The sequence below is a fragment of the Erythrolamprus reginae genome, chromosome 1 (assembly GCF_031021105.1).
Source record: "Erythrolamprus reginae isolate rEryReg1 chromosome 1, rEryReg1.hap1, whole genome shotgun sequence".
Taxonomy (NCBI): Eukaryota; Metazoa; Chordata; class Lepidosauria; order Squamata; family Dipsadidae; genus Erythrolamprus; species Erythrolamprus reginae.
Genome location: NC_091950.1, coordinates 233484531 through 233501782, shown reverse-complemented (window position 1 = coordinate 233501782; position 17252 = coordinate 233484531). Strand labels below are relative to the sequence as shown.

At 40.4% G+C, this 17252-nt stretch overlaps 1 protein-coding gene and 1 long non-coding RNA gene across 3 annotated transcripts in view; one reads left to right on the top strand and one right to left on the bottom strand.

The window, feature by feature from the left end:
• The window catches only part of UGP2 (UDP-glucose pyrophosphorylase 2), a 34027-nt gene extending 32362 nt beyond the window's left edge, over nt 1-1665 (bottom strand). The window contains exon 1 of one of the 2 annotated variants that reach the window (XM_070732573.1): nt 1488-1665. The gene's annotated coding sequence lies outside the window, so the exon portion shown is untranslated. Of the gene's footprint in view, nt 1-1327 lie in introns of both variants that reach the window. The other variant, XM_070732572.1, reaches the window with a different exon arrangement.
• On the top strand, nt 1531-5945 carry LOC139156670 (uncharacterized). Its single transcript, XR_011557362.1, has 3 exons — nt 1531-1894; nt 4382-4756; nt 5009-5945. It is a non-coding gene; the product is annotated as an uncharacterized lncRNA (long non-coding RNA).
• The last annotated feature ends 11307 nt before the right edge of the window (nt 5946-17252 follow it).

The following is a 17252-nucleotide window of genomic DNA, read 5'->3' as shown; positions in this document are numbered from 1 at the left end:
ATGCATTCTTCAGCTCCCAGAACAAAAAGGGACCTTCCTAAAGCAATGACAGTGAGCAGAAGGGGCTCTTCCAATGAAATTCCACATCCAATGTCATAAAAAACAGGAGTTTTCCAATGCTTCTCCTAGATCTATGTACCTTCAACTCAGTTTAGTCCAGTGGTTCTCAACCTGGGGGTTGGGACCCCTTTGGGGATCAAAAGACCATTTCACAGAGGTCGCCCAAGATCATGGGAAAAGACAAATTTCCCATGGTGTTAGGAATTAAAGTTTCTATTCTGGCACCTTGGAACATATTTTTACAATCCGACTAACCAGGCATTTACAGTGGGGGTGTCCTTCTGACCTTCCTGCCAATCAGCGTAAAGCTCTGTTGGGAGAATTGGCACTTGACTTATGGTTGGGGGTCACCACAACATGAGGAACCGTATTAAGGAATCGCGGCATTAGAAAGGTTGAGAACCACTGGCTTAGTCTAAGGCAGTGTTTCCAAACCTTGACTACTTGAAGATATCTGGACTTCAACAGCCAGAATTCCCCAGCCAGCATTCGCTGGCTGGGGAATTCTGAGAGTTGAAGTCCATATATCTTCAAGTTGCCAAGGTTGGGAAACAGTGGTCTAAGGCTTAGTATTTCCTGAAGGTCTCCAGTTCAAGTACCAATCAGAACTGGCCTGTTTATTTCTTTGGCGTTGCAATGCTTTCAGAATGGCAAGGGGGGGAAAGGAATACAAGTCCAGTGGTACGTAGTGCTACAGCTACTCTTTCCATAAGCTGGAATGAATCGGGGCGGGGTGGGTATACGCTTTCCTCTTTATTTTTTTTAGCGCGTTTGCATATCCAACGCCTCTATCAGTAGAGTTCCCGATTTTTCCATTTACCTCGCCCAAGGAAGCATTAGCAAGGCCCGAATGGGGAAGGAAACGGGAAGGAGGCTGGGGTGCGGCGCCGGGAGGAAAAGTTGACAAAAGCAACTGGAAGCCGAGGCCTAAAACACGGCCTCCATCCAAGCAAAAGCACTACATGAAAAAACACGAGGAATGGAAGGGGGGAAAACCAAGAATAGCATTTCAGAGAAGGACGTGACTGACACCACGTTCGCCTCAGGCCGCTTTCGACACCCTCACCACCCAGCACACCAGCTGCCTCGGAAACACAGGGGGGCGCGCGCGCGTGGCCGCCGCCTTCGCGCGCCCCATTCCCCAGTTCCCCGGCAAAAGGGGGGGGGGAGGCAGCAGAGGCCTCCTATTTTAGGAGACAAAGCCAGGCGAGAGGGCGGCGTGTAGAGCACCCTCCCCCCCTTTTCCAAGCCAGCAGAGATTACCCACCTATTTCCTCGGGCGGTGGGGTTGGGCCGAGGAGTGGGGAAGGGTTGGGGAGCTCAATTCTGGCAGTTAAAAAGTGGTGGGTTGTTGTTGTTTTTTAGATTTAAAAAAAATGGTGTACATTGCACAAGAGTCTTATGCTCGGGCCTCTCCTCCCACTCACGTCAGGGCTCCAGCAGGGCCTCCGGGAGGAGGAGGAGGATCGGCGTCAGCGGCTGCAGCAGCAACTTAAAACCACTCTTTTTAACCTGCCAGCTTCAGGGCGGAGGGAACTCGCACGGAAGTGCCGCATGAAACACACAGGCCGTCGTTGTTTGCCCTTAACAGCGCAGCCGCCAATCGCACGGAAGATGCCGGAGGAGGGCCGCTTGGTAATTGGCTGCGTTTTGGGGCCCAGGATTTTGGTTTACCAAAAACGGCGATCTTGGTGCTTGCAGCCGCGAGTTCGGCAAAAAGAACTGGGGACTCGATTGTGTTTCAGGCTCCGAAGTGTGGGCTGCGCATTCGTTTCTGGGATCTCCCGCTGAAGTGACTCCAGGACGAGAATTTTTTTTATTTTTATTTTGTCGCGTACGTATTGGTGGTATACAAAGATATAATTTTATATACATGAATATATATATTTACACAGACACATATATGTCACATGTTTTTGCTGAATTTGAAAATTAAGGGAGACTAGGATAGAGCTATATACTGTTCAAAAAAATAAAGGGAACACTTAACACAATATAACTCCAAGTCAATCAAACTTCTGTGAAATGAAACTGTGCAGCAACACTGATTGGTCATCAATTTCACATGCTGTTGCGCAGTTCAACTTTGTTCAGAACAAAGTATTCAATGAGAACCTATTTCATCCCAGGAGATTCCTAGAGAGGCCCCACGGAGGCTTCTCCCTGCCTTTTTCAGCCCTCTTTCCTCCCAGGAGATTCCTAGAGAGGCCCCACAGAGGCTTCTCCCTGTCTTTTCCAGCCCTGTTTCCTCCCAGGATTTTCTTAGAGAGGCCCCATAGAGGCTTCTCCCTGCCTTTTCCAGCCCTGTTTCCTCCCAGGAGATTCCTAGAGGCCCCATGGAAGCTTCTCGCCTTTTCCAGCCCTGTTTCCTCCCAGGAGATTCCTACAGAGGCCCCACGGAGGCTTCTCCCCGCCTTTTTCCGTCCTCTTTCCTCCCAGGAGATTCCTAGAGAGGCCCCATTGAGGCTTCTCCCTGCCTTTTCCATCCCTGTTTCCTCCCAGGAGATTCCTACAGAGGCCCCATGGAGGCTTCTCCCTGCCTTTTCAGGTTACAGTTTCAGAGGTGCAGGTTTGTAAGTGGAAAATGGTTCTTGAGAAGAGGCAAAAAAATCTTGAACACCCGGTTCTTATCTAGAAACGTTTGTAAGTAAGAGATGTTCTTAGGTAGAGGTACCACTATATATTATATATATGTATACAAAGATATAATATTTATATACAACCCGAAAAGCGACAATAACTCTGTGAGTGTGGGGGGGACGGGATGTCTCATTATGGTTTTGGATCACTTTGATCTTTTAACTCTGAACCGGAGACACTGATATGTACGCAATGAATGCAATAAAGGTTCACGTGTCCCCTTGTGAACATCGGGTTTTATTTATGTTACATTGGCTGTGTTCACCCAACATGCTAAACTGTAACATAATCATGGTTTAGAACTTAAGCCCTGTTTTAAACTATGATTTCTTAACCATCCATTCCTATTAGGTCTTGGAGGGGGATGGCATAAGCGCACCAGCATGCCGACCATCCCTGCCCTAATCCTTTATTTGTACAGTATCTGTTTCATCTATTCAAAATCATGCTTGTACTTCTATCTGTTATCTAATACATACTTGATGAAATAAATACAGTGTTCCCTCGATTTTCGCGGGTTCGAACTTCGCGAATAGCCTATACCACGGTTTTTCAAAAAATATTAATTAAAAAATACTTCATGGGTTTTTTTCTATACCACGGTTTTTCCCGCCCGATGCCGTCATACGTCATCGCCAAACTAATAATTTTTGTAAATAAATAACAAAAAAAATAATTATTGTTAATAAATAATTATGTTTATAAATATCAGGATCATTAAGTGTCTTATTCAATGGTGAGTACCAGTAATAATGGTGAGTAAATGGTTGTTAAGGGAATGGGAAATGGTAGTTTTGGTGTTTAAAGTGTTAAGGGATGGCTTGTGATACTGTCCATATCCAAAAATGGTGTATTTACTTCCGCATCTCTACTTCGCGGAAATTCGACTTTTGCGGGCGGTCTCAGAACGCATCCCCCGTGGAAATCGAGGGAACACTGTACATAAATAAATATGACTGAGAGAAATACTAAATTATAGTGGGGTTTGGCAAGCTTTAGAATAGAATAGAATAGAATTTATTGTCCAAGTGTGATGAGACACAAGGAATTGTCTCTATATCTATAATATAGTTTATTGTGGCTGTAAAATAATGAGTAAAATATAAAATATGTGATTGATTTAAATTCAATCTCTTGTTCAGGAATTCATGGCACTCACCCTTTTTTTTCACAACTCCATGAAATAAGGTAGCAGAGAGAGTAGCTGACCCAAACTCACTGTATTTGCAGTGGTTGAAGGTAGACTAAATCTGGGATATTTCTGGGCCTTGTCCAATATACATCATAGAAGTGGAATGCAGCCATGAGATCATTTATAATAAAATGTTGAAAATTACTTTCAGATGTGAGCTAAATAACCTTCTGCCGTTCTGTCTGAGGACAGTGGTAAGAGAAAGCTGAGTTAAAACTTGAAAAGTTTAGGATTTTTTGTTTTAAGAAAAAGCTTTCTTCCTTACATGAAAAACATGTGAATACAGCATAGAACATGTAAAGTAAGTTCCTTACTTTAAAAAGTTCCTTACTTTAAAAAGAACAACACCCTTCTCTAATAATTAGCATAATCTCAGGCGCCAATAGAGATATGAAAGCTTTTGGTTAAGGATCTATGTGTCAAGGTTTGCAGTCAATAGGGTATTTTATTTGTTTATTAACTTTCTATACTACCCATCTCCACTACAAGGTACAGTAACTGGTTGGCTTTGTGACAAACTGATAAAGGACTTTGAAAGTCAAGAGCCTCTACAAATCATGACTGTTTAAAAGTCAAGATTTTGAACAGGATCCAAGAGTTATCAGTACACTCATCTTTTCTGATGTGGAAAGTTGACCTTCTCTTTTAAAGATCAGTAAGTGTTTTCCCCCAGCAGTATTTTGAGAATTGTAATTGCCTAATATTTATCTGTGCTTTAAAAGAAACTAGGTGCTGATTTTCAAATGTAATAACCAAAACAATATAAAGTACCTAACAATAATTTTATCTATATGTCTTCCAGAATCAACAGAAATTTAAAATGTCTATACATCAAATATTCAAAGTATACAAGAAATATTTAAGGTACCAAACAGAATTTGAAAAGTATGAATTGTGAATCTGAAAAGGAAATAGTTAATATTAAAAAAAGCTTTTCCAGAATGACTAATGAAACAAATATTAAAGTTTAAAAGTAAAATACTTCTGTCAGCGTTCCAATTAGCATCTGAGAAATAAATCGTAGTCCAAATCTTGGTCATCTTCCAAGTTCCAATTTATTAGCAGAGCCATGTTAATTACAAACTGTATTCAACCTGATACTAACTTTTCCTACAGTTCTCCACCCAGGTTAAGGTTCATCCATCGTCCCCACACCCACAAGTCCATCACGTGGACTACTCCAGTTCTCTCAGCGTCCACAACATTCCCCTGTACTTCCAGCTGGTGCTGAACAAAGAATGATCTTGAATCTCTGGAAAGAATTTGTTGTGGCTAGTATCTATCCCTCTCATGCAACCACCCCTCCCCAATTCCCAGAATACTTTTCTATCTACTTGTGACAGGCCAAAGTCTCTAACTCAAAATGAAGACTTCAGTCTGACACCCCCCCCCCCACCTTCTCAAGACAAAAGTGTGTCCTGCAAAAGGAGAGAACAAAAGAACAGAAGGGGTTAACACTATCTTCAACCCCCTCGCCCCCCCCCCCTCGACTCTGGTTTTGTTGGGTATTTTTCATGGAACTGTTTAATTAGTTTGTCCACTTTTACATGCCAACTTTTTACCCAAGTGGCTTTAGACAAAGGGTACCCTTTCCAATGAATTAAATACTGTAATTTTCTAAATATATAGGAGTCTAAGATTTTTTGCCTGAAATAGTGTGGTCTCCTCCTGTATTATTATTGGGGGACGTGGTGGTTGGGTATGAGGTCTTATATTTGACCCAATCACTGGTTTCAGCAAACTGCAATCAAATACAGGGTAAGTTTTCCCTAGAATTCTAGAATTTCTAGGGAAATTCTGGGTTTTTCACTTTCACTATTGGGAAAGGGCCTAAAAACTTGGGTCCTAGCTTTTTGATAGGCATTCTCAATCAAATGTATTCGGTCGTCAAAAAGACTTTGTCCCCCACTATAAAAGGAGGTTGGAGCAACCAATGTTTCTCGCCTTGTTTCTTGTAGGCTTCCACTGCTTCATCAAGTGCTTTCTTGGTATCTTCCCACCCCTTTTTTAGCTTCTCCATCCACTCTGTTAGGGAAGTCGAAGAGAGAGGTTCTGTAGGTAATTCAGGCATAGCAACGAAATCTTGGCCATTGGTGACCTGAAAAGGGGTGAGTCCCATACCTCTATGGATAGAGTTATTATATGCTACTTCTGCAAAAGGCAGCAAGTCCACCCAGTTGTCCTGTTGGTAGTCCACATAGCATCTGAGGTACTGTTCCACTATAGTGTTGGCTTTCTCTAATGCTCCATTAGTGGAAGGATGGTAAGCTGAGCTAAGTCCTTGTGTGGCACAAAGGAACTCCCTCCAGAACTTTGCTGTGAGCTGTACTCCTCAATCAGAGACAACTCTCCTTGGGACTCCATGTAGTCTGTAAATGTGTTTAACAAACAACTTGGTTAGGTGCATAGCAGATGGCAATCTGGAACAGGCAACAAAATGAGCTTGTTTGGAGAACAAATTAATGCAGTCCAAATCACAGTGTTCCCCTTGCTCCCACTATGAAGTCCATCTTCATAAACCACCTGAACTTTATAACCTAGCCCATGTGTTTTTTTATTTTAAAAAAGTGTGATAAAAGCAACAGCAACAATATGAAAAAGGGAGGGAGAATTTATTTATTTATTCAATGTTTATGCCACCCAACTCCTAGGGACTTTAGATTCCACCTATTTATGCATCAATAATTATTTCCCTGCATTTTGTCTTTGGCACTATATCCTACATTGTTCTCCACAATATTTTTATTTATTTAGTGGAATTATAAATAAATAAGTATAAAAACAATTCATGCTCTCAAATAGCATTTATATAATTGCAGTAACAGCAACAGCCACTTTTATTATAGACAGTAAGAAACACAGTATTTTGAGACTATTTATTTATTTATTTATTTATTTATTTATTCAATTTTTATGCCGCCCTTCTCCTTAGACTCAGGGCGGCTTACAATATGTTAGCAACAGCACTTTTTAACAGAGCCAGCCTATTGCCCCCCAATCCGGGTCCTCATTTTACCCACCTCGGAAGGATGGAAGGCTGAGTCAACCTTGAGACGGTGATGAGATTTGAACCGCTGACCTGCAGATCCACAATCACCTTCAGTGGCCTGCAGTAATGCACTCTACCTGCTGCACCACTCAGCAATGGCAATATAAAGATTCTAAAATTTTATCGTTTTCTGATTCAATTCAATTCAATTTATTAGATTTGTATGCCGCCCCTCTCCGTAAACTCGGGGCGGCTCACAACAATAATAACACAATATAAAACAAATCTAATAATTAAAAGTCACTTTAAAAAACCCTTATTAAAAAGAAAACATAACACAAGCATACCATGCATAAACTGTATAGGCCCGGGGGAGATGTCTCAGTTCCCCCATGCCTGGCGGCAGAGGTGGGTTTTAAGAAGTTTACGAAAGGCAAGGAGGGCGGGGGCAATCATAATCTCCGGCAGGAACTGGTTCCAAAGGATCGGGGCCAATACTGATACTGCTCCTTAAAAGAGAACTTTATTTCTGGTGCTCTCTGATACATGCAGTTTATTAAATAAGATATAGGTGAACATCATGAATGACCTCATAGATTAAGCTCCCACTTACAACACAGGTGCATAGTGCTTAATTATAACAAGGAATGCCCTAGGCCAGTGATGGCGAACCTATGGCACAGGTGCCACAGGTGGCACACAGAGCCATATCTGCTGGCACGCAAGCTGTTGCCCTAGCTCAGCTCCAATGTGCATGTGTGCACCAGCCAGATGGTTTTTGGCTTGCACAGAGGCTCTGGGAGGGCGTTTTTGGCTTCCAGAGAGCCTCCAGGGGGCATGAGGGAGGGAGTTTTTACCTTTCCCCGGCTCCAGGGAAGTGTTTGGAGCCTGAGGAGGGTGAAACACAAGTCTACTGGCCCCACCAGAAGTTGAGAAACAGGCCATTTCCAGCCTCCAGAGGGGTGGGGGAAACTGTTTTCTCCCTCCTCAGACATTGAATTATGGGTGTGTGCACTCGCACATACGCGATAGCACACGCCCATGCTCTTTCAGCACCCGAGTGGAAAAAGGTTCGCCATCGCTGTCCTAGGCCTAGACAATCCAATCACCATGGTTCATTTATCCACCCCTATTTGGGGCTGTATCTCAATAGACTTTGCATTAACAGTTAGTAATACCATATTTGTGGGGTGATAGGAAGGCCAATTCCTTGTTTTCAAAATGAAGTCTTCCTGTGCCTGGCTTGGGAAAAGTAAATACAGGCCCCAAATCATCATACAGGAGCACAGGCGCAGCATTATGTTCTACCCACACTGGTTTTATTTTCTTTTTCTTTACTCAGCTCTGGATTAACCATTAAACAAAATGACCATGTGCTTAGAGCACCAAGGAGAGGGGAGCAGTAGAGTTCCCCCCCCCCGGGTGTCCTACCCTTGACTCTTTCACTGCCACTCACAATATTAGTTCTCAGTATCTATTAAGCATAACGTCTGGTCAGTTAAGCCAACGATCCCCAACTTTGTTTGGCACCAGGGACTGGTTTTGTAGAAGACAATTTGTTCACGGGGGAGGGGGGGGAGATTGTTTTGGTTTCATTTGCCCACCTGTCATGTCAGCTGTGCCCAGCTTGTCTATACACCACCAACTGTGCAGACCAGTTCCTAACAGGCCACGGACTGCCACCAATCTGTGGAGACCCCTGAGTTAAGTACCAGAAGAGCGGAGAGGCATCATTGTTGGACTGTGTATAGGGCCTTAATCTGGTCAGTGGGCACTCTTGAGATCTTCTGAGCATTTTCCCTTTTCCCTTTTTTCTGTGAAACCTTTCCCTATTATTAAAAACATTAAAGGCATTGGCTTATAGTGGTTTATATAAGAAACACCCACAATATGGTGGTGGGTATGTGTGTGTGTCGGAGTGGTGGGCAATTTCCCCCCCACTATGCACTGTTTTATGTTGTGTGTATATTAACTTTGTTAAAAAATCAATAAAAATATTTTTTTTTTTAAAAAAATCAAAGGCATTGGATTCAACAGTAGCATCAATAAAATTACCATAGAAAAAAATAAGTATCAATTATAGACATACATAGCCACCCCCAAAGACTCGGGGAAATTTAATCAATAATGGTAAGTTAGCTAATAGGTCACCTGCATTTAAGCTTGGCAATTCCTTAATTGTTTCTCATGAAATTCATTATTCATTTCAGCAAAATAGATGCGCCGGTGTCTTTAGCCATCTTTGATAAAGATACGGTAATTTTCCTGATCATATTTTATTTATAGATTAAAAATAAGTAGTCGGAAAAGACAGAGGGAGGTCAAAGAGAATGGTAGATGTTTAATCCAAACGTTTTATCTATTCTTAAAGCTGCTATTCCTGAAGTTGCACTACTTTAAAATGTATAAGTGTCCATTTCACTTATGGTAGCACTATGATCATTAGTCCATTTCTTTAAGCTTTAAGCTCTGCTTTATTTGGAAACCCATATCGCCCTCATAGGCATATGGATCAGTGCCAACAGTATATGCACCATTATACTGATATTCTAAATTGGAGTTGTGAAAATAGGTTCTTATTCTGTCGGAGAAAACATTGCAGCTGCCCAGAGGATTGATGGATGAGGGGAAAATGTCAATTATTTTGTCCATTTGATTCAGCAATAAAATTGCGGTATCCAAATCTGATGGGGGGGAGGAAGTTCCATTTAGAGAAGAGTGGAATATTATAATGTTTACTTAGCCATTAATGCTGTATGTATAATGCTTCACAAAGACCTGCCCGCTGTGTATACACTGGTTTAACTTTTTGCTGTAATCTCATATATTTTATTTTTGTTACTGAAGAGCAATAAATTACATTTATGACAAATGTCTGTTAAAATATAGCCAAAGGTATTCCTTATCAGGAAAAGTAAGACTTAATTTTAATTGCCTTCCTTTTTGTTCTCCAGATCAAAGAACAAAATAAAAGCAATATTCCTATCAATAGTAAAAATAAAAAATAGAACTTATTACTGATACATCTATTCTTGTCTGCCTCATTGAAAAAGTTGGTAAAAGTTGGTAAAAGTTTCTCTGCCTTCACTAAGGTAGGGAGTTCTTTCATTTCCAACCTGTTATATATGATTACTATGGGTTTCTACCCATTAAAGAAATATAGAGGGACTATACAACTATCATCCTTAACAAACCATAAACCATACTGACTGGGAGGTCAAAGATCTGGAGAATCCCTGGTTTAGGAAGGCTATCTTCAGTGAGTTATGTAATGCAATGTTTTGAGGATGAATCCTTGGAACAGTGATGGGAAACCTACGGCACTTATGCCGCCTGTGGCACGTGGACTCATATTTGTATTTTATTTTTTATTTTATTTATTTTTATTAGATTTGTATCTCCGAAGACTCGGGGCGGCCTATTTCCCTATGTCAGCTTCATCACGCATGTGTGCAATGGCCAGCTGATTTTCAACCCTCTTTTTGGCCATTTTCACACTTCCCAGGCTTCAGGAAAGCCTCCCGAATCCTGGGGACAGCGAAAAATAGCCCAACTGGAAGTTCACTTGTGTGCATCACCCCCAGCCTCCTTTTCGCTGTCACAGGTCTTCAGGAACTTGTTCAGCTTTGGACAATTGCAGCCAGGCCTCGCACACCTTGGCCCTTTCCTTCCGCAGCCTGCAAGGCTTTCCCAAAGGCCTTTGCAGCTGATAACAGAGCTCCAGATTGATCTGGAGCTCTGTTATCAACTAGAGAGGCCTTCAGGAAAGCCTTGCAGGCTGCAGAAGGAATGGGCCAAGGTGTGCGAGGCCTGGCTGCAATTATCTGAAGGGAAGTGGTAGAGCAGCTCCATTGAAGGTAAGATGTAGGGCAGCTCCATAGTTTCAGTGTGGCCTATGCACATGCACTGGGCGGGGGCAGCACAGGGGTTATAAACATGCATGGGGGGAGGGCATTGCATTATGGGTGTGGGCACCTGTGGGTGCCTACCCTTTTGGCACCTGAGCCAACAGAGGTTCATTATCACTGCCTTAAAAGGATTTGTTTCAAAATTGGTAATGCCCGTGACTGTTTTTTATTATAATTACCGGTACTGTTAATGTAGCCAGATCTTTTCTAAATTCAGGCAAATTGATTAGGAAAAAAATGGGGAATAGAAAAATGGCTGATTTTAGAATTGTATCTATACTCATCTTTGCCGCCAGGCATGGGGAAATTAACACATGCCCCTATTGTCAAGATTGGTGTGTGCTTTGATTGGATTGTGTGATTATTTTATTATAAGGGTTTTAAATTGTATTTTTTAAAAATTGGATTTGTACACTGTTTATGTTGTTGTGAGCCACCCCGAGTGCTTGGAGAGGGGCAGCATACAAATCTAATAAATAATAATAATAATTATTATTATTATTAATTATTAAATTGATTGGTAGAGAGAGAGAAAGCTTTCATGCACACAAATTGGGTATTAACAAATACAAAGCACTATTAGTTACGATATAAATTATCTCCTAAAACTAGCTGAGAATGAGTAAACGCTTTGTTTTTAAAAATATAATTTCCACCCATTTCAGTAGTCAGGAGACTGCAGTGATACATACAAAGCTAAATAAAAACTTTGTAGTTATTTATATTTTAACGTGTATGTGAAACATTTTTTTAAAAAATAAATACATTTGATGCATCATTCCTCACAGTTCTAGTGTATTAGGTTCTGACATATTTACGAGCTTTGAAGAAATAATGCTAGGACTATAATTATTATTTTTTTGCCCCAAAAATCATTTATTAACAAGAGCTATATTATTTAGACCATGCTACATGGGACCTCTGTTAATTAAGTCTATTTGAAGAGAGAGAGGGGGGGGGAGAGAGAAAGAGATTGGGTTAGCCTACCATGCTTGGACACACTGCTTAACTGTGGTTTATTGAAAAAATAACATGATTTGTGCAACACACGAAAGTAAAACCCTCAAACCAGACTATGATTCAGTGTAATATATGAATGTAGTGTAACATTTAAGTGGAAATCTCAAAAGGGAAGAAAGAAATTTGAGAACTGTCTTCCTTAATCTAATGCACTGAAGTTGCCAGGGATATGATGCTACTTGCATTAAGAAATTGTATCAATGCTGTGACATTTAGTGTCCTTGAACCCTGCTCAGTATGTAAACTATATTTTATATTTCTTATGTTACTTAAGACATTTCTTACATGATGTTCTTGGAAACTAAAAATAGCAGGATCTTTCAGCAGCAAAGGGGCATATACTTATATACAGATTATATGAGTGATTCGGGGTCTATTACCATTAATATAAAGTACAATAATGAATAATTGAATGCAGGTCTAAGATATTGAGGATTGTATATTTAAATATGTAAGATGGAAAAAAACAAACCTTTTAAAAAGAAGTTGTCTAATGTTCTCTATGTGGAATATGATCCAACTTCCTCGAAGTCAGTTGAATTAATTTTTGTGTTTAGATATAAAAAGTGTAACCTAGAACAGTGATTTTCAACCTTTTTTGAGCCATGGCACATTTTTTACATTTACAAAACCCTAGGGCACATTGAGTGTGTGGGGGGGGGCGCTAAAAAAAGTTTGGACAATTTTTTTTTCTCCCTTCCTTTTGCTCTATTTCTCTCTCCCTCCCTCCCTCCTTCTTTCTCTCCCTTCTTCTTTTTTTCTCTCCCTTCTTCTTTTTTTCTCTCTCTCCATCCCTCTTTCTTTCTTCCTTCCTTCCTCTCTTTTTTGCTCTCTTTCTCCCTCCCTCCCTCTATGTCTTTCTCTCTCCCACCATCCCTCCCTCCCTCTCTCTCTTGCTTTCTTTCTCTCTTTCTTTCTCTCTCTCTCTTTCTTTCTCTCTCTCTTGTTTTCTTTTTCTCTCTTGCTTTCTTTTTTTCTCTCTCTCTCTTTCTCTCTCTTGCTTTCTTTCTCTCTCTCCCTCTTTCTTTCTCTCTCTCTTGCTTTCTTGCTTGCTTTCTCTCTCTCTCTTTCTCTCTCTCTTATTTTCTTTCTCTCTTTGAGCTTCACGGCACACCTGACCATGTCTCACGGCACACTAGTGTGCCGCGGCACACTGGTTGAAAAACACGGACCTAGAAGACGGTATAACATCTACAAAGATTTTTTTAATGTTTGCATTTCTAGATAAAATTTTACTAGTATTTTTATAATATGGCTACAAATGAAATTTTCAAGAAAACATTGTTACTGTGTGCTAGATTCATGCATTATAATGTGATTTGGTTGGACTGAATTGGATTGGATTAGATTGCATTAGCAAATCGGGCAAATGTTGTGGGTGCTACATACTTACCACTTGAACAACATGGTAAGATGTGTTTTGTGAGAAATAGGGATAAATAGTATGGAAACCTAGGAGATTTGCAACAGTTTGAAAAAGTACAATCAAACAATGTTGATAACTAGTTCAGCATTATTCTGGAGTAAAATATTGAGTAGCATTTTTCAGGGCTCCAACCTTGTCTAGTACTCTTCAACATCTTTTTAAATGACACAAATGTTGGAATGGGAAGGATACTTATTTGCAAATAACCTCACGGTTGGAGGATTAGCTAATGCCACAAAAGAACAAAAGAAAATCATGATTCAAAATAGCTTCCAAAAGAGTCAACACTGAGCCAAATCCAAGAAGATAGTGTCTGAATGTGAAAAATATAAATTCCTGCATACATATAGGAAAAAGTAATTTATTTATTATTTATTTATTAGATTTGTATGCTGCCCCTCTCCGCAGACTCGGGGCAGCTAATGTATGCGATATTACTCATTATTCCTGGCTTAGCAGAAGTACATGTAAGAAGAACATAGGAATACTAACTGACCATCAATACAATTTGAGCAAGTAACAAGATTGGAGCACCAATCTAGATTTCTTGTGCATTTCTGTGTTCAACTCCCAGGAGATAGTAATTTAATTGTACTTTGTGCTGCTTCAAAGTGTGTTCAGTTCTGTTTGTAAAGCAGATATGAAAAAGTTGGAGCAGGTGAGCTGGAGAACTAGAATGATAAGGGGCCTGAGAAACCAAGCCCATTGAACTTTGTATAGTATTGATCTTTGTTAGTTTTTAATCTTCTTTTAAAAACCTTTAATAAAATATACTTTTAAAAAGGCAACCAAGCCCTTTGAGAAATGGTTTACAAAGATAGCAGCTATAAATATCCAAAATGTTGTTCGGAGGCAAGAGGGATCTGATCTGTCCTCTGTTGAAGCCAAGAGCAGAAGAAGGTTCCACTGGGTGAAACTAAAATAAGGAAATTCAGGCTGAATTGGGCATCTGGCAAGAATTTGCTTGATAGTAAGAGTTGTTAATATGCAGAACAGTCTGCTTAGAATACAGTAGACTCACTCCGATGACTAAGATTTCCAAACTGGCTGTTCCATGCTTTATTCCTGGTTTCACCTTGGTTGAAACTGAATAAAATATGATTAATATCTGTTGTACCTGTTTTCTAGAGCAGTATAATGTCATGATGGGAGAGGAAGTTAGTAAAGCAGAGATCCCTGGTGGGTTTAAACTATCTGCAATACATACCTGGGACTGGGTGGGTGATTTTTGCAAGGGTGGTGCTAGGTTCATATTCATTGATGGTTCGGGCAGTTGGAGTTGTATCTCCTGGGGGAGGGGAGATGTGATATCTGCTCATCCTTTTCTTCCCTCTGTGTCGTCATCTGAAGAATCAGTGCAGCATAGGTGGCAAAATGTGGATTATTGTTGAGCAGAGATTCCAACTGTTAACATGGAAGCATCCTTTAGCTTCTCTGGTGTAAATGGGGGTAAGGGAAACTGTTTCTGCTGGTAGTCAGATTCCCAGGAGACCAGTGGGAAAGTTTTTTAAATTACGTATTCTATACTTTTTAGCTTTTAAAATTGTTTGTATTCTATCCTCCTTATTCTGGTCTATCACCATAATAAAAATTGATTGATAAAAATTGTCCAGGAGCTGGATAATTGTTTGGGATTATACTGTAGTAGAAGTTAAAATAGGCATTTTACTTTTTATGATTATACCATTTGTTTGCCTAGTATGTTCTATGGGTTAACATAATGTCTGATGCCAGCTAATTGTGGCTTTTTAAATATATACTGTATTTTTTGCTCCATAAGACACACTTTTTTCTCCCCCAAAGTGGGTGGAAATGGTGCCAGTCCTTTGGTGAATAGCAGCCAAGCTGCGCCGGTGCAATCTTTTTACAGTGCTGAACCCTGCCTCTCTGTCTTTGACATTGCCCACCTCTTCTGTCTCTTTTCCCCAGTGCAGGAGTTCAATAGGCAGAGCTTGCAACCATCATAGAGTCCAGAATTTTCATCCTAAGTCATGATGATGGTAAGTCATAGGAGAGGACATCTATATTAAACTCTGCCTGATTTTTTTTCTTGTTTTCCTCCTCTAAACCTAAGTGTGTCTTATGGTCAGGTGCGTCTTATGGTTGAGCATGACATTCTGCTCTGGGCGATAGTACGACGGTGGTTTAGATGAAAGTGATTGATTTGTTTTAGAGGTTGAGTTTTTAGAATTAGTTTTATGGTTGGATTTTCAATGTTATATTGTATTTGTAAGCCGCCATGAGTCCGCTTGGAGAAGGGCGGCCTAGAAATCCAATAAATAATTAAAAAAAGGGAAAATAAAAAAAATTAAAAAAAATAGTGCAAAAATATGGTATTTATGTAAAACTAGTAGCAGGTTCCTACTGATACAGTCGACACCATTGTACCAGTAGTGAAAATTGAGCTGCGTGCGCAGCTCCGCGTCTCCGGTGTGCAGGAAGCAAAAAAATTGCTGAAAACCCTTCTCGTACCCAGTTATTGCTTCCTGCGCATGTGCTGAAGTGAAATCTTGCTCGGACGCACACGCATGCAGGCTGGAGACATGGAGCTGCATGCGCAGTGCACCAGTAGTAACAGAAGCGGCAACACACACACACACGCCTGTGCAAAACACATAGCCATAAAGATGGTAGATCCTTCATCACCGTTAATGTCTATTTGTTTTACTGTAGTACTTTCAACACTATCTACTATATAATAATAATTGTATAAATTTCAATATAGTTTATTTATTTATTTATTGGATTTGTATGCTTCCCCTCTCCAAGGACTCGGGGCGGCTCACAACATATCAGAAACAATATAACATATACATATCTAAAAATCCAATTAACATGACTAAAAAGAATTTATGACTTCAGTAACCGAGTTGTCGAAGGGTGGAACTCATTACCGGACTCCATAGTGTCATTCCCAAACCCCCAACACTTTAGCCTTAGATTATCCACGGTTGACCTCTCCAGATTCCTAAGAGGTCAGTAAGGGGCGAGTACAAGTGTACTAGAGTGCCTTCCGTCCCCTGTCCTATTGCTCTCCTATATCTCCTATACCTTTCTTCTATTCCTATATCTCTTCTTCTATTCTTTCATTGATATGTTCTATTCCTATAACTTCTATTCTTTCTTAGATATATTTTACTATGAGTATCTCCTCTATAACCTTCATCATGTATTTTACTATGTGTATACCCACTAAAACCCTCATTGTGTATTGGACAAAATCAATCAATCAATCAATCAATCAATAATAAATAAATAGCTTTGTGCCCGTTTAGCTACAGGTAATTCTTATAACCATCACAGAGTCCAGAATTTCCATCGTAAGTCATGATGATGCTAAGTCATGACCAGACCTGATTTAACAGGTTTTTGTGGCAATCCTTATACAAACATCACAATCATTAAGTGAATCAATATTGGTCTATTCCCATGGGTGGGGGTTTTTTTTGTGGGAAACCAGCTGAAAAGACTGGAGACTGACAGAAATCCTTCTAAATTGTGGTCACAGCATGACTGTAGAATGCTGCAACTGGCCATAAAGGTGAACTGGTTGCCAGGCACCCAAGATGGGTTCATGGAATTTGCAGGGATGGTGGTGATATAATCGTCGGAACTCCAGAACTGGGTTATAGGTAGCTTTGAGTGATACAATGTAACTGTGAACCATTAAGCGAGGACTACCTGTATTCATTTAATTATCAGGGAACTGCTGGGAAGAGTGAAGAGATTTGTGAACTTGCTAAGACTTCATGGAGCCCTGGTGTATAGGCTCCTAAATGAATGATTTGTAGAAAATGTATCAATGAAGGTGATGTTTTTTATCTTGCTTTTAAGTGAACTATACATAGTTCTCAAAATACTACAAGGGTCACATGTGCTATTAATCTCTGTTTGTTTGGATGCGAACCGGTAGGGAAGATAAGTAGAATCTGGGGTGGGCTACTGCCTGGAAGAGGTGGAACGAGTGGGGTAGCGAAAATGGAGCTCCACCCAGAGCACCCAATTTGCACTGTAAGA